Below are 27680 nucleotides of genomic sequence, written 5' to 3'. Positions count from 1 at the left end.
GTGTTCCAAGGACTACTTAACAAAGCTTAAAGCTTAATGATGATTGGCTGTAAACCATTGAAAGTAGAAGTGTTGTCAGCAATTTCTTCCCTTTCTGCAGAGTATTAGGGACATTTCGTTGGGTAACGTGTTCCAAGCGGGAACTTCCGAAGCTTAATGTTCATTGACTGTGACACATTAAAAGTAGAAGTGTTGGCAGGCATTCCCTCCTCCTCTGTGGAACACATGGACATTTTTTTGGCTAAAGTGTTCCGAGTGCAAGTTTGCTCCTTATTGGATGGGAACGGTTCACTGTTGTTAGTCATTTTGTGACGCACTTCCAAAGGAGTACGAGAAAACAAAGTAGTAGAGGGGAGGGTAGGGACACTATTAACTCTGTACATTGGTCACAAGGTGGTGGGCAGGGATTGTGAAGGTAAAAATTGTTTTTTTATATGTTTTAAGGGCCATTTATATAATTGCCATGGGGTGTACAAATCACGGCGGAAAAATGACAGTGTCTTGCGGCTTTTTTTTTAATCAAATTTGCCGGTGGGATACTTCCCAGGAGCACTATTTACTTATAATGTGGTGTTTACTTTTCTGACAGGGAGGTGTGGTTCCGCAGCAAAATTTCAGTCTAGGTTTGAAACAGTTTTTATTTAGCAATTACAAATACACTTTCTTCGGAAACTGATGCTATATACTTCAAAGGGGTGACAAACAAAAATAGAATTTCATAAAATATCAGTTAAGCATGGAGACACCCTCCTTTTTTCTGCTATAGTTTGTAAAAGTGTTGCCCCATATTTTTTATAAAATAAGAGGGCATCGGTTACTTTTAGATAAAGTAGAATAGAAGTGCTACAACAAACACTCCCGCACTCCCGTACGTGGTGAGCATTCCAACTCACCCGTAGCTCCCTCTTGCAAGAATAGGCACCCCAAAAGCGAATATACTGGTAATACCAAGGGAAGCCTACAGGAACTCAAAGACTGGTCCTGGATCTCAAGAACGCTGAATAACAAGTAAAAAAAAAAAGCATATCAATAGCAATGGAAGATGCCCAAATAGCCAACATCTTGCTCTGCTCGTGGAACGTGCACGGTTTCAGGGATATGGGGCAAGACCATGAAACCGTATCATTCCTTATGCAACAACACATAAGCCTGTTACATCTTTTTGAATTTTTTCTAACTTTTGTTTGGCATCTAATAATGCCGTGTTACCATTTAGCCTGGCTTCCATCTCATCAATGTCTTTACGTCCAATGTTGCAGACAAGGCATAATACCCAAAGGCCTGCAAATTGTTAATGAACCAGGTGTCTTCATAGAAAATAGAAAGTTCATAGAGAATTGGACTTTGATTGCTAATCACTGCAGCCGTGATTGGATGCTTCTAATCATAGAGACAGCATTCGAGATTCACGTCATAGAACGTAAAGCTATTGTTCAATAGGGATCTATACAAACAGACTAAGGGCACCAGCATGGGAGCCACTTGTGGTCCCAGTCTGGCTTGCCTTTATGTCTCAAGATTTGAAGAAAATCATATTTACAACACCTTGGCACCCTTCTTTGAGAATATCACTGAATGGTCCCGTTACATCGACGATGTTTTCTTCATATGGACGAGACCATCAGAGATGCTGAATGATTTTATCAGTTGGTTAAACCTAGGGGACGATAATCTTAAATTTACGTCTCACACTGATAGACAACAATGTGAATTTCTCGATTTAATCATAAAACACGTCAATGGAAGCATTAATGTAGAGCTTTTTACTAAACCGACTGATAAAAACACCATGCTCCATTTCTCCAGCAATCATCCCCCCTGTCAAGTTAATAATATTCCTTTTGGTCAGTTTTTACGATTAAAACGCAACTGTACCACTATTCAAGATTTTGACAAACATGCGAATATTTTAAAGAGTAAGTTTACAGACAGAGGCTATCCCAAACGCATGGTGAGGCATGCATATAAACGGGCAAAATACTACGACAGAGACAGCCTACTTAACAACAAACAGAAAACTGATTCAAACCCACAACCGATTGTGTTTGTTACTAACTACAATCCTGTGAGTAATAAACTAAAAAACATTATCAATAGAAATTGGCATCTTGTTAATGATAAGCAACAGAAGAATCTTCCCAAACCGATGTTTTCCTTTCGCAGAAATCGCACTATTCGCAACAGCATAGTGCAGACATACAGAGACATGAAGAATTCCACCCAACAGAGCATAGATAAAGCACCCTTACCAACTGGGACTTTCGCTTGTTCAGGGTGTGTTAATTGCAAAGATATAATCAAGGACAATTGCATCAAAAACAAAGATGACTCTGTAGTAATTAAAAATGTTATGAACTGTCGATCAAAAAATGTCATATACATGATACGCTGCCCATGCGACCTAATTTATATTGGTGAGACATCACGCGAGGTACGCGTACGCATTAATGAGCACAAGTCAGCGATAAGGAATAATAAAAAAGGTGCACCACTAACTGATCACTGGCAAAATATGGGACATAACATCAATGAGTTGCAATGGTGCTGCCTGGAAACAGTTACTCTGAATGCCAGGGGGGGAGACCTAAATCAAAAGCGCAAAAAACGTGAACAGTATTTCATGTCTAGATTTAATAGTGTCAGATCAGGACTTAACAGTCGGGAAGACTGGGAACGGATAGTAAACTGAAGACAGGCCACTCCTTCCAATGAACACACAATCGTGTAAAAATTGCCAATGCAGTTTGGATTACTACCTGACTAAATAGGAGATGTATATATATTTACATTACTAATTGAATTTTTCCATAAAATAATTTTTTTAACATTATCCAGGTACCTAGTGGGGATTCACAATAAGCAAATAATTCGAGGCATCTGGATCATGTGATCAATGTGTCACGCATACCTACAATGGATAATGTAATACATGTTACACTTATGATTTATACATGTTGTTTGCAAATGTCCATCAATGTATTACCAAACAGGCATGTATTTTAAATTCTTCCTTTTTATATACATTGGCCACTTTGCCTTTAAATCTAAGTAGTCCTCGAAAATCCCGACCATGTGACTGCTTAGCAGCCAATAGGCTGACTGCTCATATCGGCCAATAGGAAAGCTTTTCCTATTTAAACATGAACCGGGCAGTCCATACTGTTTTCAATTGAAACAGACAGAACCCCGGGACGCTGTGTTCGGAGGAGCAGGGAGGCCGACTACTTTTAATCAGGTAAGCAGATTGGATGTTAGGCAATATAACATCTAGTGCATTTCATGCACCTAGCATAGTAACTAACAGCATTAGTCTTTAAATTGATAAACGCAATGTGGCAGATTGGAAGGGCTAATAGCAATATCAAAGTTGAACTAAATTACTTAAGTTACTTCAATTCTGAGTTATTGTATAATGATACGCCCAGCTAGTCTTTTTTCGTGAGGGTTTATGTAGGAAACAATAAAAATACCCACCATAATTTTATCGACTTCAACAGGGGTTGCTGTATGCATAGTAATTCTATGACACACAGCAATATTAAAATTATCTGTTGCAAATTGTTATGTTGTTTAAGTCAACTGCTCGACAACACAACTAGAAAGAGGGCATAGCTACTCTAAATAACATGATGACTATACTGATAGGCAAACAGTTTATGAACATCGTATAAATAACGAAATGAACTATGGAATTATTCATCTCGTCAACAGATGCTCTAGATATCGTGAGGATTTCCCCATGTCTAGAAATAGCTGACGAAGCATATCGAGCACACGGCTAAAGCGATAAGTATATCATTATACTTGGTGAGTTCTCTATGAAATAGATAGACCACAATATCAAAAACAGAGCCATTAGAACATTTCGCCATTCTTTATTTTTTCCAGAATGCGGAAACCAATCACAAAACTAACCGGTGGCCCCTCCGACATAGCGCAGTATTTAAAGATTTAGACATAAGGTATTAATCTATCCTGTTATGATCTATTGGGTATGAAGAAAAAGAAAAAAACGGACACTAGTTCAGTACTGTATATTGCTTTATTTAAAGACCCTTTTTAAAAAAAATATTTTTTTTAGATATTATAAACACAAGAATACCCAGTCTGATCAAGCGGGTTATTCTGTTGTCTCGAGTGTGTACCAAAATCAGGACACTAGCGTAACGTATGACCCCAGAAGGAACAACTGAGCGGTATATCCATAAAGATATACTTTCTGAGGTAAGAGTAATTGACTCTATATATTGCATCGTTCTTTATGAAATTCATAATAAGCACATTATTCGTGGTGCTTAGTAGTTTTTATAATGAAAACAAACCCCACGCGATTCTTTTTAGCACAATCACCACAAGATAACAGCTGGTAGTATCAGTCATTCTGTTCAAGATAAGTCTGAATACACTGACTGTATACACGAAATAGACCCCATTTTAAGAATACCAAAAAACTTTATGTAATCTTGTGTTACCCACCTGTGTTGAGTATCAGACCATACTAAGCCTGTGAATTAGCAACGATTCTTAAGAGATTTAAGCCTCATGTTTGGGTAAAATATGCCTTCTCTTCTGAAATTTTTGACAGTCATATTAATTAACGTATGTGTATAAGCATCTGTATTCATTACTCTATTACTATTTAGTAATTCTGTGTTTCCTTGTAGAAACCATCCTGAAGAAGGTTTTTAACCGAAACGCCGTGTCGACTGCTGTTCTCATGAACAATTTTAAATTCATTGTGTAAACCAATAGTATTTGTTAATAATATGATGTATGCATTGTATAACAATTGTATGTTTAGAACTCTTTTTAACTTGTGAAGTGTAATAAATTTATGTCTTATTTTACATTGTAGTTTATGCTATTTTTTAAGAATCTATGTGTTGCAGTGCTGTTATAGACTGTCAAAAGTATAAAGAGCACGATTTCCTAGGGAGTGTTTTCTAAACTGCACGCTGCTAGTCAGTTGAAGTTTCTGATACACATGATACATATTATATTTGGTGGATACCATAGGTGCATGTGGTGACTGTGTTATTAATTAGTTGCAGTGGGTACCTAATTCGTTAAGACCATATCAACGGAAGGACTTGACCTTAGGGACACTCTCATTTTCCTAACCTTTCCCCTGGTCCCAGACCTTTTACAGGGGGCCTCCTATATTTTCTTTGTTACTAATCAATACAACACTATCATATGCAGTCATACACCTATTCAGACAGTCACATACCGCCACTCATCCATGGAGTTACTCACAAACCTAGATAGTAATGTAAAGAATCAATCACACTCCCATTTACTCACCTGTACAGTTATGCACACACCACCTCACTAATTCATACATATAATAGTGCATTATTACTCTCTTATATAATCAGTGATACAAGTACACACTCATTCATACAACCACTTTCGTAATCACTCACTGTCACATATAGTTACTTATATACACCATCACTTACATAAACTGCCTTTTACATATGTAACTTCTTACATGTAATAGTGAGATCTCCATTCACTCACAGACACACCCATACATACACTTGCCCAGTCATAGAGCTGTTTCCAAATGCACTCTTGAATCCATACACCCAGTGAATCAACTAGTCGCACATCTATGCAGAGAGTCACACGCCTCCAACCGACCGACACACACACTCAGGCACGGCTACAAATACTCAGGCAAACAATCAACCACCCATATAGCTACTGACTAACCCATTTACTAGCTTACAAAACATCAGACCCACTGATACAGACATTCACACAGTTTAGTCACTAATGCTTGCATTCAGTAAGACACGTTTAATCAGTGACTTAGACAATCAGTCACACACCTCGTAAATCCTTCATCCAAACACTTTCCAGAAATACACAGTCACTGGATGATGCCATCAGTGATGTCATTTAAGATGTCATCAGTGATATAATCAGTGATGTCACCGACCATTCCATGAATGATGTAACACGTGACGTCATTAGCAGTACATTGCGGGGGCGCAAGTTATAGTTAGCTGAACTAACTATAACGGTGGAATTTCTATGGTTTTGTACGAGTGAAATGTCCAGCTAAGTATAACACCCCTGAAACCTATGTTTTTTTCAGTGATTATGTATATATGTATATATTTACACATCCATATATGTATATACATATATATAAATATATATGTAAAGAAAGAGAAAGCTGCTCCAGGATAGAGCACTCTCAACACCAGCTTCACTCAAATATCTCTTTATATATCCAAGTCTTAATGTATAGGATTATGACAGTGCCTTCCATGCCGAAATAGGAAGGGACAAACAGGCACTTGCATCAAGACAGGATTTTGCGAATCCTTAATTGCGATAATTAATGAATCTCAATTAAGGACTCGCAAAAGCCTATGCATGTAGGAATTGCTATAAAAATAGCGATTCCTACACATTCCTTATTTGCGACTCGCAAATTGCGAGTCGCAAATAAGGAATGGATTCCCATGCATTCCTATGGGCCTACCTGGTGACAACCCTCAGCACATTGGTGGGGCCCCCTGCTGTAACTGCGTTTAATTGAACAGAGGGCAGCTCCACGCAGTCAGAGGCCCACATCCATATGCCTCCAAAGAAAGCTCAAGACACTAGAGTCTCGAACTACTTCGCCCCATCGGATGCCCGGGTGGAAAAAGAGAACGATGAAGGAACAAGGAGCACAATGGCTCTCACTAGAGAAGAGCTGATGGCTTCACTGGGAGATTTCAAAAAGAACTCTGGGAGGACATCAAAGCTGACATAAATGCCTCATTTAGAAAGGAGATAAGCACGAGACTGGTGGCACTACAAGCCGATGTGGACTTGATAGGAACTAGCACCCTTGACCCAGAAACAAAAGAACTAGAAGAGCGATTGGTGTCTTTGGAGAAGAGATCAGTTACCTTGCACAACCAACTCTGTGGCACAACCCTCAAATGCGAAGACCTCGAGAAACCTTCTCATTTTTTTTTTTTAAACAATTTTTATTGCAGAGTTAATTACAGTGTACTTGTGCTGAACACAGGATCTCTGTATGCAGAGTCGTTCTCCTACTTCATCCCAGACGTCATTTACACAGCCATTCAGCCACATCTCGGGCGGCGCTACTCTTTTACCTTTTATACATGTTACTGGGTTGTCTGCTTCAGTCAGCTTTTGGGATCCTCCGCTCTCCGCGTTTAGTTCCCTTCCCCCCGTTCCCACCATCAGTCGTCCAAATTCGTACATGTTCCGCTACAGGATCCCGGATACCTCTCTCCCCCCCCTCGAGAAACCTTCTCATAGAGACAACACACAGGTGAGAGGCTTGGTGGAGGGAAGTGATGGACCCGATTTAGATGCATTTAAGGTGGGACTCTTCTCCACACTACTGGGTGATGGCAGCCCAGTAGTTGAGTTAAAGTAGGTCCACCGGGTTGGCTCATGACTGCAGAATGTCAACAAATAACCTAGAAACATTTTCCGCAAGTTCAGCTCTTTTAAAGTCAAAAAGATGGTCCTTCAAAAGGCTAGAAGCAGTGATGAGGTCACCTTTCAGGGCGGGACAGGCTCTCTCATTCAGGACATGGCCCAGGCAGCACTGGCCCAAAGACAACAATTTTGCCCGGTCACAGATGCTTTAAGGGGACACCAAACTAAATACAGATGGACTCACCCCTTTGGCATAGCCTTTCTGTTCAATAACAAGCAACTCCACTTTATGGGACAAGAGGAAGCAGTGGATCTGGTTGGCCTTAAGAACACTCCACCACAATGAGCAGCGTCCTCCAGAGATGACAATGCGAACCAACCAATGGAACAATGCTCACCAGAGCCTTGGTAGATGCCCAAGAGAGGTGACACAAAGGCAAAGGGGTGACAGTTGCTGTATTCGTAGCCCCCTGACATAAGACTCAAGATGAACACTGGATATTATCCTTGCTTCTCCCTGAACATGACAAGGTAAAGCAAGGTCTGGGCAGAAAACCTATATGGGTGATCTCTGCATGCACCCGAACACTGTTAACTGTGGTGATGCTAAACCCTTAGCATGAGGCTCAAAACGTCCCCAAGGGGCTCCCGATGGTTTTCTTTGAATATGACAGAGTACAGAAAGAGGGGGAATGAGGGGAAACACTTTTTTCCTTGTGCTGAACTCTGCACACACTTCAATGCTTTGGTCTCTAGCGGGGGCCAACAAGTACTTTGGGTCCCATAAATAATCTGGTGAGGATGATATCCTTCTGTTATCACTGGTGGGGGCTTACAAGATTGCCTGTGCCCCACAGGGTACACTACCGGGACTCTGGAAGCAGAATTGGGCTCTCTCCTGGTGCTAATGTTTGTGAGGTTGCTCTATTTACTTGGGAGCCTTTCATATCCAGTGGACTGTTTAGATTTGTTGTTAATGTATTTTTCCATGGTGTCTCATGATGCAATTCTTATGCATGGTCTGATCGGAGTAGAGGGACGGGGGAGTGGAGGGCGACAATAGGGACGGGCCTGGGGCTGCCTAGCCTGTGCAGAGACACGGGATATCACACGCGGTATGGCGGTTAACTAAATGTCCTGGAATGTGAGAGGTCTTAACTCCCCCAATAAGTGGCAACGCCTGTGGAAATTCTTGAGAGATCACAATATTGGGATAGCAGTGCTGCAAGAAACACAGCTGAAAAAAGGCAATGACCTTTTCCTGAAACACAACACATATCTCTTAATCTTTCGCTCCTTAACTACCATGAAACAGAATGGGGTTGCCCTTCTGTTGTATCCTGCTTCTCCCTGCTCTTCTCTCTTTCTTGTCCTTTCTTAGACTCTTGTACTCTGCTGCTCAGCCTGTCTCTATGATGTCATCCTTAGTTCTATCTGTGTATCTTTAAGTGTACTGGCAGTTACCTTGGAGGCTGAGCAGCAAGGCAGCTGCTCCCGGTGGGGCATTTACCCTAACCTTTACTGGAACTTGGATTACTACCTTATCTAAATGCTGTACTTGATTATTTGATTACCAAGAATAAACATACATCCTGACACAGCAATTAAGAAGTCATCTTTAATTTATTGGATTTTACACCGGTGACGATTGAAGGAAAGAAACCACGCGTGATCAAAAAGATACTGCAACAGAAGAAACTAACTGAACCTCATGCCCAAACTCTTGATTGCCCCACTGGTGTCTACAACAACTGACAGCCAGAAGTAAGTTGGGTTTAGGACATGTTAAAGTCACCTAAACGTTGGATGTTTATGTTGTCATCTGCTTCTTTAAATCTGCTATTGCATGGAATTTGCACCTTGATGTTGAGACTTTCCACCTTACACGCATCTCACAAAAGGATGTGATTTGATTTGATTAACTTAGATTCTGCCTGCTACGTGTCTAAAAAGGTATGTGGATAGCTGAAGTTTGCACAATCTACTCGTGTTTGAAAGTGCTGTCATCAGATCTGTGAAATAATCCTGAGTTGGTGTGCTGCGAACAGTTGCCTAGTGCACCTGAGGGGAGCTGGAGAGTCTGCATCGTTGGAGCCATTGCCACGAGAATGTCAGCGCATATACATGTGGTGGAGTTTTATGATTTCATACTTTGGGTAAAGGATTAGGACCCGGTTTGAAGTGACTGTCAATGTGCTGCATTCGAGTGAAAGTTACAGCATAAATCTGTGCTTTCAGGGACTGCTCCTTTTCCCGATGCCATTGCGGACAGTTTAACTGTTATATTACCATTTAAAAACTGTGCTTGAGCTGGAAAATGTGCATAAGGCTTACCTAGTATTGTCTGACGTCCACAAAAGCTTCGCTGCTGAAATGCATCACAATAGATTATCAAGCACCTGCGTGCCGAGCGAGGTGGCATTTCGTCCTATCTAAAGTCTGTTCACCTTGTACTGTTCCTGCCTGTTTCCGCCTGCGTCATTTGTTACAACACAACCTTTCTATTCAAAAGTGTTCTTGCCTTCTTGTGCCCGACGTGCATTGCTGTGTGTAGACATTTTTGTTTGGTGCAAGGAATAACGCTTACACGTTTGCAGTTTGATAATGTGTGCCATGGCATCTTAATACAACTACAGCTTCAGAAGGACACCATTTTATTTGGAAGTACTACCAGCGCATCCTTCAAGTAGCTCTGATGTTCGGAGAGACCCCTTATTGAGCTTCTCCATGACGTCCCCCGTGCTTCCAATTTATTTGCTTTTGGTGACTGTCTGTAAAGGAAAAGAGTGTTGGCGCTTTCATTCTCACTTCAGTTTACAAGTCAGGAAGGTCTGAAAATCTGACAACGGTGACTACATTTATTATTTTAATTTGTTTTGTTTAAAAGGTTGTCAGCTGCACCTTACATTTTAATTAACTTACAGACTGTGCTGTTGATCTGATGATTTAAAGTTCATTGTGATTAATTACCTATTATGTGATATTTTAAGCAAGTCATTTCATACATGTCAACACCGTTCTTTCTTCGAAGTGGGGAGCCATTTTTGATGCTCAATATGTACATATTGAGGTGCTCTACTGGATTCTGGATCTTTTGGGGGTTTTATTTGTTGAGGGGTTTAATGTTTCAAATGAAAGAAAGAACGGAAAGAAGAAACTATGCATGCTGATGAATTCTTCAAATGTTGCTGGGAGGAGCCATGACTGTGCTCAACTTCGTTGAGGAGCTCCATTCCTGTTAAGTTTAAAGTTGAAGAGCCGTGGTGTGCTCACTTATTTGTCCTAAAATTTTGATGAACCACGTTAGTGCTCTATTTATTTAGAGGTGTTCAGTTTCTTGTTAATTTCCATTTGTATCTTCTGGAGGTTAGTGTAGGGATTTTAATTTTGCTACGTTTGTTGGAGCCATTTATTGCTCAATATCTATTGAGGTACTCCATTCTTGTTATGCTTATTGGTGATGGGCCATAGAGGGCTCAGTGTTTATGATGAGCCATAACGGTGCTCAGTTTGATTTGTATTGCTACTGAGCCATGTATTTGCTTGACTTATGTTGAGGTGCTCAGTGTTATCTATGCTTAACTCTATTTCGATAAAAGGGGTTAATATTACATTTTATGTTCAGTGTGTGTGAGGAGCCGTAGATGTGCTCAGTTATATTTATGGTTACATTTTGTGAACCACTTTGGTGCTCTACTTTGCTAGAGGTGTTCTATTCATTTTGAGATTCAAAGTTCTATTTATTATTACTGGTGATGAGCCTAGGGCTCAATTCAGTTAGTGCTTATGTATGCTGAACCACTTTGGTGCTCTATGTTTTTTAGAGGTGTTCAGATTTCATTTATGATTGACGATACTGAACCTTTATTGCTCAAATTTTCATTGAGGTGTTCAGTTCCATTTTCATTTTAATGTTGATTTTGTTAAGTGGTTTACCATAACCACTTTTATTCTTGTTAGCTCATGGTATTGGTACAATGTTTGTACCCTCGCACTTACCTCTTCTCTCCACCATTATGAAGAGGGTGTTTATGTTGTGCATTTCCTCTAGTCTCAACCATTCTGAAGAGGGTGTTTAATTTAGGCGTTTTTATGTTGTTCCTTTATTTTACTCTTCTGCTCTGTTTTATCTTCTTTAACTTTTCGTTTAAAGGGGGAAGGTGTGTTGTATCCTGCTTCTCCCTGCTCTTCTCTCTTTCTTGTCCTTTCTTAGTCTCTTGTAGTCTGTTGCTCAGCCTGTCTCTATGAGGTCATCCTTAGTTCTATCTGTGTATCTTTAAGTGTACTGTCAGTTACCTTGGAGGCTGAGCAGCAGGGCAGCTGCTCCCGGTGGGGCATTTACCTTAACCTTTACTGGAATTTGGATTACTACCTTATCTAAATGCTGTACTTGATTATTTGATTACCAAGAATAAACATACATCCTGACACAGCAAATAAGGATTCATCTTTCATTTACTGGATTTTACACCTTCTCTTCCACAACTCAGTTAACTTTCACCCCCCACGACTGACAGATCGGGGAGGTTTGTTATGGTCGGGCGTTTCTTGAGGGGTCGACCATGCATCGTAGCCATGGTATATGCGCCCAACACAGGGCAACTGGAATTCCTATCCACTTGTCTAGCGATACCAGTGGGATTTACCAAAGGCAACATAATCTTACTAGAAGACTTTAATCTTATATGGGATACATCAGTGGATACAACTCACACTCAGAGGTCAGCTGGAGGGGTTTTCAGCAAATCATTAAAGGCATCCCTGCAATGCATGGGCCAGGTGGACACTTGGAGGACACATAATACCTGATCTCGGGATTTCTCATTTTTCTTTCACTCCCACAGGACATAATCCAGGATTGATCACATCTTCATTAGTCAGGCACGATCCCAAGCACTTCTAGGAACTCGTTTCCAACCGACATGCCTTTCAAATCATGCCCCATTGGAGATATTGCTCAATTGGCCAGCCCACGCACAAAACACGCTAGATGGTACTTACCCAACTCCCTTAGAAGAGATAGGATCCTCTGGGACGAACTTCGGGGTGCGATCAAAGAATTTTTTACCATAAACAATCACATAGATACCTCCCATGCAAACAATTGGGACGCCTTAAATGCAGTTATACTGGGAAATGCATATCCCTAGCCACCACACTAAAGAAACAGCAGACTGAAGAGAGACTGATTTTAGAGAGGGACCCACAAAAGGAAGAAAGAGCAAATAAAACTCCCCATCGGCACAGACCTTAAGGAAAATAACGGCAGTGACATCTCAAATTATATCAATGATGACATCACTGATGACATCATCCACGTGAGAATCAGATACACCTCATCATACACTAGTATAGCCTTTCATCACTCACTGTAAAATACAGAGTACCATGTTTGAACCCGTTCACACCAACACAAGTTTCTAAAAACCCACTCAGTGATTCCTAGATCTACAAACACATCTAATCACTTACCTATAGATTCACTCATACATGCTGTCAATGATCAATAGAACACTATCAAATATACTTATACACCTATATCGACATTACACACCAGCACACGTCCTATTCACTTATGCAGTCATCCTACTCACTTATGCAAGCAATGGTTTATACTTACATTTACTCAGCTACACACTTATACAAACACCACTTTATTTATTCATATAGATAGTAAGTCATACTTAGTGTGTTATAAAATCACTATTACAAGTATATAGTTATCCATATAGTCACTTATGCAATCACTGAGTCTTATGTATACTTATTTATATACAACAAATGTCACGTACACTGCCTTTTATTTTTCTACTTTGTCGGACATGCACCTTTGAGGAATATATTTGCTCATTACCACACCCATAAAGATATTCACTCATTTAAACAACTATTATAACACGTAGTCTTAATGTCATATTCCTACTGAATAAACTACTCATATATCTTTGGGCAGTCACAGATCTGCCACCGAACCACACACACATTCACTCTCGCATATAAATAGGCAGTTAACTAATCAATAACTAACATAGACTTTTACATAGCTAGTAACCACCTTATGCAGTAATTTACACAACAACTGACCAAGTAATACAGAAATTCATACAATATAGTCACTATCCAATATTTTTAGTGAGACACTATAAATGACTCAAGTAAACAATCAATATCACTGCTACTAAATCCTCTATCCAGATATTTATCTATCCACTGATTCTTCAATGCAGGTTGGTGGGTATATAATACATATTAAAATAACAAACCAAACCACATTCACTGGATGATGTCATCAGTGATGTCATCAGTGATGTCATTTGAGATGTCATCAGTGATGTCATCAGTGATGTCACTGACCCTTCTATGAATGATGTAATATGTGACATCATCACTAGTGGATTGCGGGCTCGAGAGTTACAGTTAGTGCAACTAACTATAACAGAGGAATTTCAATGGTTTTGTATGGGTGAAATGTCCAGCTAACTATAAAACCCCTAAAGCCTATGGTTTTTTCAGTGAATTTCTATGGTTTTTAAATGATAATTCCTAACTTTAACCTGCTTGAAACCTATGTTTTTTTCTGTGAATTTCTATGGTTTTTAAATGATAATTCCTAACTATAACCTGCTTGAAACCTATGTTTTTTTAGTGAATTTCAATGTTTTTTTTAAATGATAATTCCTAACTATAACCTGCGTGAAACGTATGTTTTTTTCAGTGAATTTCTAAGGTTTTTTAAATTATAATTCCAAACTATAACCTGCCTGAAACCTATGTTTTTTTCATTGAATTTCAAAGGTTTTTTAAAAGATAATTCCAAAGTATAACCTGCCTAAAACCCAAGGTTTTTTTCAGTCGTTTTGAAAGATTTATTCAATAACAATTTTTAAATCTATTAATTGTTATATTTATTTCTTTGATTCTGATTTACAATTTTTTTAAATAAATGTATTTTTATATATCTTCTTTTTTTGATTACATTACACATTTTTAATATATATATATTTTAGATGTAATATATATATTTTTTTACATATTTTTATATTTTCTGTTTATAACTATTTTTGGAGCAGTCCCGCACCCTAAGCGCACCTCTCTCGATTGCTGCACAGAACGTAGCCGTCATTTTACAATTGTTTTGTAGGATGCGCGTAGTCTGCACGATGGGTGCGAATTTTCATGCGCAATTGCTATGTGACCCCTACGTGACTTCAAGCGCATACGCAACATATACGTATCACGCCAAACCGCGTGCGCGCATTTTAGCATCTACGTGTTCAACGTGGTGGGCGCACGACTTCCACAAAACTTTTCGATATAAGAAAATATATATATATATATATATATATATATATATATATATATTCACTGAAAAAACCATAGGTTATAGACCATATATAGTTAGGAATTAGCATTTACAAAACCTTGAAAATTCACTGAAAAAAACATAGGTTATAGACCATATATAGTTAGGAATTAGCATTTAAAAAACCTTATTTTACTCACACAAAACCATTGAAATTCCATATATAGTTAGTTGTACTAACTATATATCGCGCACCCGCAATCCACTGCTGATGATGTCACATATTACATCATTCATGACATGGTCAGTGACATCACTGATGACATCACTGATGACATCTCAAATGACATCACTGATGACATCACTGATGACAACATCCAGTGACTGTATGTTTCTTTAAAGTTAAAATATGTCTTATATATTGAAGAATGAGTGGATGTATAAGTGTCTGGATGATGTATTTAGTAGGTGCATGACTGACTGTATAAGTGAGTGATTAAATGTGTCTCACTGAGTGCATGGGTTAGTGACTAAACTGTTTTAAATTGTGCACCATTGTGTCTGTTGTTTTGTAATCTGATGCATGTGTTGATCATTAGCTATATGACTAACTATATGGGTTATTGATTAGTTGGCCAAGTATTTGTATGGGAGACTGAGTGTGTGTGTGGGTGGCTGGGAGGTGTATGACTCTGTGCATAGATGTGTGAGCAGTTGATTCACTAGATGTATGGGTTCAAAAGTGCATGTGGAAACAGCTGTATGGGCGGTTTACTGTGTGCATGAGTGTATTGGTGAGTGAATGGATATCTCAGTGCTACATGTCAAAGTAAGTACATATGTAAAACACAGTACATGTGGTAGTTGACATATATAAATAACTGTGCATAAGAGCCAGTGAATGTGTGAGTGGCTGTATGGATTATTGTGAACTTGTATCAGGGATTGTATAACAGAGTAAATATGTGTTATTATATGTTTCAATAAGTAAGGTGTGTTTAACTATATAGTTTTCGGAAATGGAGGTGTGATTGATTCTTTGCAAGACTGATTAGGTGTGTGAGTAACTCCATGGATGAGTGACAGTCTGTGAGTGTCTGTTTACACTGAGTGTATCTACGTTTTTATTAGAGTCTGAAGAGGTTCATCGTATCATCACATGAATGATGTCATGAGTAATGTGAAATGAGATGTCATCAGTGATGTCATCAGTGATGTCATTTGAGATGTCATCAGTGATGTCATCAGTGATGTCACTGACCATGTCATGAATGATGTAATATGTGACATCATCAGCAGTGGATTGCGGGTGCGCGATATATAGTTAGTACAACTAACTATATATGGAATTTCAATGGTTTTGTGTGAGTAAAATAAGGTTTTTTAAATGCTAATTCCTAACTATATATGGTCTATAACCTATGGTTTTTTCAGTGAATTTTCAAGGTTTTGTAAATGCTAATTCCTAACTATATATGGTCTATAACCTATGGTTTTTTCAGTGAATTTCATAGGTTTTTTAATAGCAAATCTTTATAAAAATAATACATTTTAAATTTATAATTTTTGTATTTTTTTTTAATATTATTTTTAGTGCGCTCCCGGGGCGCGGACAGGTGAACGCACGGGTAAGCGCAATCTTGCGGCGCGCCCCGGGGCGCGTACTAATGCGCGTCCCGGAAGCGCTATTGCCGAGAACGAAAACAACATCGTGACGTATCGCGTAGCCGCCACGCCTTGCGTCATAAGACACGTATCGCGTAGCCGCGAGATGCGTCTTATGACGCACCGCGTAAGCGCACCCGGAAGCGCATACGATCGCGCAACGTAAGCGCCCCGATGCGCTTACGATACACGCCCGGGACGCGCCCCGGGGCGCGTAGCGTAAGCGCGTCAAACCATGTGACTTTAAAATAACACTTTTCATTGGTTCAGAACTTTTTTTTTTCCAAATTGTGTGAAACCCACCCATTTCTCTCACTATTGCTTTGTACTTGGAGAGAGCAAGAGCTGTCGTGTCTACTCTATCTCCTACTTTTCTGATCTCCAGCAATGGCTGCAAGAGAGTCATCCAGCAGTGATTCAGAGGGATTTTTAGATGAGGACCCTCCTCAGCAAAAGAAAAAAACCCATTTCATCTGGAAATTTTACGAAATCCCAGAAGGACAGAAAAAAGTCAACGCTCCCAAAGTAACATGCAAAATATGTGGGAGTAGTTTATCCAGAGGCAATCCTCTGAAAAAATATAGTTTTGGGAATGCTAATTTGATCCGGCATGTGAAAAGAAGACACCCTAACAACTTTGCCAGGGAGAGTGTCAGAGAGCTGGCACGGAATGTACCCACAGATGGCGGCAGCACCTCCACTGGTGGAGCAACACCTTCGGGACCACCCCGTGGAAGAATGGTTCCTAACATTCAGCCGGTGTTTGCGGGCATCAAATTTTTGTGCAAAGAGTGTGACGAACTGCTCTGCTATGGGGAGCAGAGTGTTGAACTGATTGCCCTAAAGAAACAGCAACACCGCTGCTCTTCCAGTCCCTAAATTTTCAAATTTTTTTGCTCCTGTTGAGCAGTTTTGGAATCCTTGTTTTTGTTTTTCCCTTGAAAAAAATCCAAAAAAAATATAAAATTGTTTTAAAAAGTCTAAAAAAATATAAAACAACAAAAACAAAAAAAAAATATAAAACAACAAAATCAAAAAAAAAGTTCTTTTCAGAACTACCTCCATTTTTTAAAAAGAAGCTTTATTTTTTTAAAAGTCTGTCATTTTTAATCTCCATGGTACGCTCCCCCGTACGCTCCCCGGTGCGCGTACCGGGCGCTCACCCCCGCGAAAATCGAATTTTTTTTTATTTTTTTTTTCACCCGCGGGAGCCTTTCATGGCCCCCACATGAAACCTAGGGGGTCAGGGGGTGTGTACCCTGCCCCCTCTTGCTCATTTCCCCCTTTGATTTTTGCCACCTCTTGTGTCTCAATCCTACCGAGACACAAGATGGCGGCCGCTGCGGACTGTTTCGAATGTTTACAGACACCCGAGAACCAATCAGCTTGCCGTGCGCAAGTCGCGTGGCGCGCCTGAAGCGCTCCCCGGTACGCGTACCGGGGAGCGCTCCAGGCGCGGCTCTAGATATATATCTTTTTTTGAACGTTAATTTCTCAAAATCCACTGTAGCACATATATTGAGACCTACAAAAGGCACATCGGGCTACCAGTCCCTACAATTTTGCCAAGTTTCGTGCAAATCCATTCAGCCGTTCGGGCTAAAAGTGAGGCCAACCGCCCTATGGAAAACTCAATGTTAAAAACACGTTTTGGGACCCCCCTTTTTTCTCGGCCCCCCCTGGACGAACACCCCCCAAATTTTCAGGGGCTGCTCAGAAACAAAATGTTCCATTTTCCAGAAAATTTCATCCAATTCCGTCCACAAACGCCAAAGTTATTAGACATAGAATTTTCAAAAATCCCATAGGGAAAAAATCCTAACTATATATACCTACTGGCGACCGCCAGTAGGTAATATATATATATATATATATATATATGTATTTAATATAAATATTAAGGGGAAAAATAATATTCTTTTAGTTTTCATAAACTTATATTACTTTTAAATGCAATTTGGAGAAGTCGCGCTAGATGCGTGCTGCGTGTATGCACCCAACGTAGATCCCATGTGACCAAAAAAAAGAGATTTCATTGGTTTATAACACTTACTGTTCTAACTATTGAAGAACCCTACCCATTTCAATTACTCTTGTTAGACCTTCCTTAGGTGAAGACTTATCCTGAAAAGAACGTCACTTTTTGTTAATTGGAAACCTGAAATTTTGGAGTAAAAAATGTCTACACCCCTGAAAGAATCATCTGATTCTGATGATTTTGTTACTGAACAATTTCTACCAGAACCTCACCCCCCCCAAAAAGAAACACATCCATCGTATGGAAATGTTTTACTTTTCCAGAGGGGCAAAAGAAATGTAATGCAACCAAAGTAACATGCAAGATTTGCCAGGCAGTACTGTCCAGAGGAGATCCAACCAAGAAATACTCCTGTGGCACTGCTAGTATGCACAAGCACCTCCAGTCCATGCATCCTGTGAACTATGCTCACGAAGAATGTAGAAGACTGCACCAAAATGCACCTCCACCACCAGCAATACCAAGTACCTCTGCGGCATCACCTTCAACATTACCACCAGACATACGTCCCCAATTCGTGAAAGTTAGAATGCACTGCATGAAGTGCAATCATTTAATTTGTTATGGTGATCAATCAGTAGACCTAGTTTGCAGAGCAATTGATAACCATCAATGCTAGTTTTTTATTCCCTCAAAGTTCATGGTTTTGTTCATCCTGTTGACTTTTTTTATTTTTAAAAAAACAAAACAAAAAAACCAAAACTTTCTAAAAATCAAAAAAATATATAAAAGTACAAAAAACAAACAAAAAATTATTTTCAGAACTAACTACTCTGGTTAAACAAAGAGCTAAATTTATATGCTAGTCTGTGAAAGTTTACATAAATGTATAGGTACTGCATAATTGACTAAATAATGCATTTGTCATATATGGTGAATGTATAACTGCAGAATTATAAAGAAGTGCTGTACCATGACACTGTAAGCTCTTTAGCTACAGCGTGCTGAGCTACTTCGTAAGCACAGAGATGCAACATATGTACATAAATATGTTGGAAGCCTGTCCTTCCCTCTGCACTGCTGCTTAAACTGCAGGCATGTGGTGATACAGGCACCCTTGCACCATGGTGCAAGGATGTCTGTGTCGTGTGGAGTTTGTTTTTGTGCAGGAAGACACACCTTCCTGCACAAAAACAATCAGTGAAGGCATTTTTCTCCTACAATGTATGCTGTGCATTGTAGCATATATTGGAAGAAAAAAATGAGGCGAAATGAAAACAATCCTGCAGCACATTTACAAGCTCTCTGCGTCACCAGTACGTCACTTTTTGTGACATACTGGTTGCGCAAGTGGCTCCTCCATATTTAGAAGGAGAAAAAAAGTTACTCTGCATTATTTTTCCATTCCTTCTAAATATGGCCCCTTGATATGCAGCTCTTTATGTATATATATATTACATCATTCATGACATGGTTAGTGACATCACTGATCACATCACTGATGACACCTCATATGACATCACTTATGACATCACTGATGACAGCATCCAGTGAATGTGGTTTGGTTTGTTATTTAAATATGTATTATATATATAGCAATCTGCATTGAAGAATGAGTGGATATACAAACATCTGATTAAAGGATTTAGTAGCAGTGTGATTGATTGTTTACTTGAGTAATTTATAGTGTCTCATTAAATATATTGGATAGTTACTAAAGTGTGTGAATATCTGTATTACTTTGTCAGTTGTTCAGTAAACTGCTGCACCAGTTAGTTACTAGCTACATGAAAGTCTATATTACTTATTGATTAGTTACCTGAGTATTTGTATGGGAGACTGAATGTGTGTTTGGTTCGGTGGGGGGTGTCTGACTGCCCAAAGATGTGTGAATAGTTGATTCAGTAGGTATTTGACATTAAGACTACATGTTATAACAATTGTTTGGGTGAGTTAATATCTTGATGGGTGTGGTGATGAGCAAATATATCTCTCAATGGTACATGTTGAACAACGTACAAAAATAAAAGGCAGTGTATGTAACATTTGTTGTATATAAAGAAGTATATATATGACTCAGTGATTGCATCAGTAACTGTATGGATGACGCTATACTTGTAATTGTGATTTTATAACACTAACTATGAGTTACCATCTATATGAATAAATGAAGTGATGTTTGTATAAGTGTTAGGAGTAGTGTTTTAGGGTTTAGGGTAGTGTAGTGGTGTTTGTGTAGTGAACGGGTTGTGCTGGGGAAAGATTTAGGGTTTAAGGTAGTGCATTGGTCTTTGTGTAGAGTAGGGGGTTGTGTTGGTGGTAGATTTAGGGTTTAGGATAGTACACTGGTGTTTGTGTAGTGTAGGGGGTCGTGCTGAGGGTAGTGTTTTAGTGTTTAGGATAGTGCAGTGGTGTTTGTCTACTGTAGGGGGTAGTGTTTACTGTAGTGAAGTGGTGTTTATGTAGTGTAGAGGTTCATGCTGGGGGTAGTGTTTTAGGGTTTAGGGTAGTGTAGTGGTGTTTGTGAAGTGTTGGGGTTATGCAGAGGGTATGTATTAGCATTACACTATGACCACCCTAAGCACAGTTATCAGTAGTAACCACCAGAAAATACCAGGTGAAGTTATCAGTAGAATGCTAGGAAAACATTTATCAATATTAAATGCTTCTAATCAAGTAAAATTCAAATCATCACATTCAGTGTGCCACAAATGGTATTACCACAGCAGTAAGTCTCCCCAACTTAGATTTAAAGTAGATAAACATGTTTCATGTGACAGACCCATAGGCCAACGCTACAGCTTCCACATGCTTCAACACCCTCCACATACTCAGCAAGACCTTCAAATAGACCCACCCCTAAATCAAGGAAGACCATCACCCAAGCACTCATCACCAGCAGGATGGACTACGGAAACGCCCTCTAAGCCGGAAGCAAGACATTTCTACTCCGCAAACTTCAGACTGTCCAGAACACCGCAGCCAGACTCATCCTCAGCATCCCATGACAAGACCACATTACCCAGCATAAACAAGCACTCCACTTGCTTCCAGTCAAAAAGAGTGACCTTCAAGCTGCTCACACACACACCTATAAAGCCCTCCACAACACCTGACTCCAATACCTCAATCTCCTACTACACCCCCAAAAGAAACACTCCCCTGACCAAACCTTGGCCAAAATCCTCTGTATCGACAGAACGAGACAGGAGGCACACCATTGTCCTACATCATGGCCAAGCTCAGGAATGAACTCTCCCTCAGCATCAGATGAACCCCCACACTCAAAGCATTCAGGCAGAGCCATAGGACCTGGCTTTTCGAATGACCAAAGCTGCACAAATCCCCCCCACATACTATCCAAGCGCCTGGAAACCCTCACAGGTGAATATTGCGCTCTATACATCCCTAATTGATTAATTGATACGCCATCACAGTGTGTGTTTGAGTGTTATCAACAGGCCTTCCCATTGGTTTGGCTGTCTGTAACTCTTAAGGGTAGTGAAATGAGCAGTACTACCTTCTTAAATATACACAGAATCTACTTTCAGGGTGCTGGTGAGCTACCAGTAGCTACCGAGGTACTGGTTGGGGACCCCTGGTATGTATAGTGAGTGGGGAATTGTAGTCCTGTAGCACAAATGTGAAGGTTATTACACCACTACATGCATAACACATAGCACTTTGAATCACTCCATTCCCTAAAGCCTGGCTCACTGCATGAGTACATGCTTACTGACTGAATGATTACATTACTATAATATTGGGTGACCTTTACTTTAGTGAATGAATCACTACATGGTACTGAAAGAGTCATTTTGCAATTGCAACAGCAGTCACACTGTGTTTCCTGGAGTATATAGATAGTGACTGAGGAATTGTAGGCCTGAAGCACAAATGTGAAGGTAGTTACACCACTACATGCATAATGCATAGGAGTTTGAAGCACTGCATACCCTAAAGTCTGGCTTACTGCAAGAGTATATGTACTTATGTAAGTGCAAACACATCAACCAACCAAATCATTCTCTCTCAATTTTGCCAAATGGGCACTGATTCATAGTGTGATTCGAGACAAATAACAGTATCCCTTGCAATGTATAAAGAAAGATTAAAAATATTAGATAAATAAATATATTAAAACTCGGAGTAATGGAATTAAATAAATAAATACTCGGATATAAATCAGAATACTCAAAGTTTAATAGAGAGTATCTCTAGCACGTGATGCAAGGACAATAGAGGGTTAGGGTAATGAAGAAGAATACAAAAAGTTTTTTTTTTAAATGGAAGTTACTAGAATAATAAGTCGTAAAATAAGGGGAATGAATGTTAATACTCGTAAAAAAAAAAGTAACCTATAGAAATGCTTTAATAAGAAAAGCAAGTTTAAATAAAGCATTTTAGAAATTATACGAAAGTTAAAAAGAATGGAAAGAGGCACATTTCAATAAACACGTGACACACTAAAACAGTGGAAATGGGAACACCTTTCAACTGAAAAACATGAGTTAAAAGTGGGAGGAGCAATACATTGATCCCATAGAATGTTAAGTAACCAAAAAGTATAAACCACGCCCGTGGGATAATTAGTTTTGTTTCAGAGTATCAATACGTGCGAAGAAACTACGAGCAAGGTAATGATTTAGGGCTGCGGAAGCATCTTGAGAATATCTTTCATTTCCTCAGAGAGAACAAATTGTTAATGTATATATATGTATATTTAAAAATACATAAAACATTGCGTCCCCTCCAGAGGAGTTGGATGAATTTCGATGGAGGAAGGAAAGAATATCAAAGAGAGGTAAATTATCTGAATGGGTATATGTTCGATATTTTTAAAAAAGAAAGCACAAATATTTAAATGATTATAGAATATGGTATCATTAAGTTTAAATGGAATTTAATAACGAGTTGACGAAAGAACCATTACAAGAAATATAGGCTAATTAAGGAATTACTACGTGCAAAGTAATGATTGATTTTCATTTCCACAGAGGGATCATATTGTTAATGTATATTTTAATTTATATATAACTTTATGATCCTTCAACTGGAGTTGGATGACTTTCAACAGCGGATTTCAAACAATAATAAATAATATTTTTTTTTAGTATGCAAGAATTTTTTAATGATTGAAAATTGTAGTATAAATAAACTATCAACGAAAAAACGAAATACTTTCGAATAAAGGAGAATACTCTTTATCTTCTTGAGTGAAAATGGGCTAAAAGTATATATATTGAGTAGTGCTTTTACCAATTTTCACTCCTGGAGAACAGGAGGATTATCTTTGCAAGCACTTTTTTTGAAAAAAAAAATATATTTGTGGCTTCAAATTTTAATAATTCTTTCCATTTTTAAAAATGATTGTTAAATGTAATAATGAAATGAAATGTACATAAAAAAGAAAGATGAAGTAGTGAGGGAGTGTATGTCATAGCACTTCTATTCTACTTTATCTGAAAGTAAAAAAAGCCCAAACATTTAAATAAAGATGATGGGGCAACACTTATATAATGTGAACATAAGGAATGAGTGCTTATGATAAAATAAAATAAATGTGGTCCAAAGCGTGATACCAATGAATGAAAAAAAGATTTTGCATTTCACCCATGTGATGAATTTAAAAGACTCAATAAAAATATTTTGAAATCTTGTGCATTTTTCTTTCAAGGATGGTTTGAAGAATTACACATTTAATGAAAGGACAAAGTACTCCACGCTAAAAGAGAAAAGTCAGCACAATTATGAAAATAGAATAATATTTTTAAATATCTTTACAGTCAACAAACTCATAAGCAGAGTACACAGTTTAAGTTAAAAACACCCTACCACAACAAGTTTTTGAAACGCATTGTAAAATAAAGTGCGTCACAAAAACAAGCCAATCAACATTAAGATCAGGAAGGTAGAGTTAACCACACAACAGCCAATCAAATATTTTTCAAAATATGCGCAAGGAAACGGATTGGTCAGTAATACGTCTTCTTACAATGCTTCACAACCAATGAAAAAGAGGTGTAGAAAGTTTCTGTTTGTAACATATGAGCAAATCAGATGACCTTGCAAGTACACGCAACGAGAGGCTATTATTAAAGATAACTGGCTTTCGCAAGACCCTAAAAGGCTTCTTGCAGAATAAGTACGCACTCATCTGCCAGACCCCAGTTAATGATTAACCAGGCTCTCAAGCCTAAACAAGTCGGAAATCATCTCTCGTCACTTTCTCTTCTTCCAGGTTCACTGTGAAAGTGCGTGTCTCCTTCTCCATTAACTCCTTTCACTTTCATAGTAGTTGTTACTTATACACTATCCAGCAAATACCCCACAGATGCAACCCCCTGGATTTGCAATAGTAATTGCTACTCATACATTATCCAGCAAATACCCTACAGATGCACCACCTTGGCGTTGGAATATTTTTTTTTACTGATACACTATCCAGCACATACCGTACAGATGCACCCCCCTGGACTTAGACTAGTAATTGTTACCCCTACACTAACCTGCACTTACCCTACAGATGCACCCTGCACTCTCTTTCAAAATACAAACCAGATTTACAACACCCTTGCGCCACTTTGACGTCACGTTTCCCATCTTAAAAGTAATGTAATAGTAACGGAATGAACTTGTAAACCTACCCCTATCCACATTACGAGCAAAACAAGTACACAACTCATTCACTTCTTTGTCGATCACAATTAGACAGTGTTGTTTCACGATTCACAATGAACTTCAATAAATACTTCGTGCCTATTTAAATGGAAGACGAGATTGTTGAGATTACAAAACTTAGTGGCCTATTTACAAATCAGAGTTAAAGTTGTCGTCGCTTTAACGCCTGCAAAGTACAACAAAAACACTGAAAATGGACTTCAAAATCATTTGTTATCTTACTGGTAGATTTTCTCAACTTTGCTGTTTCATATACAAGACTGAGAGTGACCCCCCTGGGCTATAAAATAAATGGTTGCGGGGGCTACAAGGCCCCCCAAGCAAAATTAGAAGTGTGGGGACAGACTGCGTGGCCCTCCGCCTGGAGCCCTCAATGGCCCAGGGGACCGCCATGCCCCAGGGTCGGCTCCTTCAGTGTCCCAGGGTGCCTAAATGTTAAATGTATAGGCATTTATATAGCGCACTACTTACCCGTAGGGTCCCAAGGCGCTTCGACCGCTGCGAAACCCTTCCTGGCTTCCCTGAGAGATGGTCCCTTAATGGGTATCTCCAGGGTGAGACCAGGCATCCCCGGCGGTCTGGTGGGGCCGTTAGTGAAGATGAGGCAAGCTAATGCCCAGAGTTGCCGAGTGTGAATGCTGATCAGAGTGGGCACCGAGGCGAGAGAATTATCGAGTCCGCTGACCCTGGTCCAGAAACCTGCCGCGCCGGGAATCGAACCCTGGTCCCGGGCCGTCCTCTGCTCTCGGGTCTGCCGCCTCTAACCAGTGAGCCACACTACTTCACTGTAGTGAAGTAGTGTGGCTCACGGGATACTGCTGTTTGCTATGAGAGGGCAGACGTCTCGTGGCTCCCACCCTCCCATAGCAAACTTAGTTTGGATTTTGAAAGACACAGCAGTGAAATCTGGTCTCACTTTCAAAATCCAAACCAGATTGCTTTTCCACATGCAACTTAGCATCTCCCCATGTGGAGAAGCAATGCCGGCTCCAGAAGGACGTGAGGAGCCGGCGGGACATTGTGGACATTGTGGCCCCCCCACGGTCCCCATCATTTTTTATAAGACCCAGAGGATAGGAGCTATTTTTTATGGTAAAATTAAAAGTCGCGCCCCCAGCGCAGCGCTCAGTGCGCCCCCTGCTGTGCATGTGCTGGATGCACGACTCATTATCTGTAGGGTGCATGACTCCAGCGCCTTTGGTGCACAACTTCTATGCGTTTGGGAGCCGGCATTGCTTTTCCACATGGGGAGCTACTAACATGCAGCTCCCCATGTGGAAAAGCAATCTGATTTAGATCTTGAAAGAGAGAACAGATTTCCTTGCTTTGGGAGGGCGAGATGGACACCGCGGGACACTGCAGGAACCGGCCCTCCCATAATACATAAAACCCCGGGGAGTGGTGGTCCCTGGGGCTTTGGAGACCTAGCAGCCCCCCAAACCATTTTTTTGTAGCCCCGGGGGGTAACAGGGTCCTCAAGTGCTCCAGGAAGGGGGATTACGTAGTCCCCCTCCCACAATACATAAAGCCCCAGGGGGTGCTGGTCCCCTCGACTTTGGGGACCTTGGACCCCTCCCCCCACCATTTTTTTCTTTTTAGCCCTGGGGGGTGATGATCCCCGGGGCTGGGGGCCCCTCTGGGCCCCCTATAAAATTTAATAATTTTGCCCCCGGTATTTACCCCCCTGGGGGCTAGTTATAGGGTCCCCCATAAAATTTAATAATTTTGCCCCCGGTATTTACCCCCCGGGGGCTAATTAGAAAAAAATCTCTGTTTTATTTTATTTATTTTACGGCAGAGTCTGTGCACCCTACACGGACCTGCCGGGTTTTTAACAAAAAATAATTTGGGGGATCTCCTAAGAAGGTCTAGAGGGTAAAAGTATTTCTACCCTGCCTTCTTTCTCCTTTTTGCACACATATTCAACTGACTTCCTCATCCTCGCTTCTACCGAGGCAAAAAATGGCTGCCAACAATTCCTGGTTTCGGATGTTGACAACCACTTGACAGCCAATTAGCATTCAGCACGTGATCGGAGGGGTGCACTTATGGTACGATGACAATACGCGCAGACTCTGTGGATCCACCGCACCCATGGATATATATTATGACTTTAACTGTAATTTCCTTAGGAACTACTGAACAGATTGACACCATTTAAGCAAAAGGCACAAGTCTGATCTGAGGACTACCTCAGGACTACCTCTTTCCTATGGGAAATTGGATGGGGAAAGCAGGTTTTGGGACCCCCCTTTTTCTCGGCCCCCACTTGACGAATCACGGTGAAACTTTAAGGATAGGAGCGTACTATAGCTGGCCAAAAGTTTGAAAAATTTCGCAAAGATTCATCAATCGGCCCCAAAGGTATTGGGAATAGAATGTTGAGGATTTCCTATGCATAGTCGGTCCTAACTATAACTACCTATATATATATATGCAATATTTTAGGTGTCGATATTCTGTCGGGGAAGTGTTTCTATGCATCAAAATGGCACCAAAACACTAACAGTACAAAGTACCACTGTTTGTCCTGAAATCAACAACTCCCACAGTCTCGAAATGCATAGCCTTAGTGGCAGCATTCTTAAGGAGGAGGAGAATATTTGTCTACCCCCACTTAGATGACTGGCT

The sequence above is a fragment of the Lissotriton helveticus genome, chromosome 7 (genome assembly GCF_964261635.1).
Source record: "Lissotriton helveticus chromosome 7, aLisHel1.1, whole genome shotgun sequence".
Classification (NCBI taxonomy): Eukaryota; Metazoa; Chordata; class Amphibia; order Caudata; family Salamandridae; genus Lissotriton; species Lissotriton helveticus.
This window is presented reverse-complemented; position numbering follows the sequence as displayed.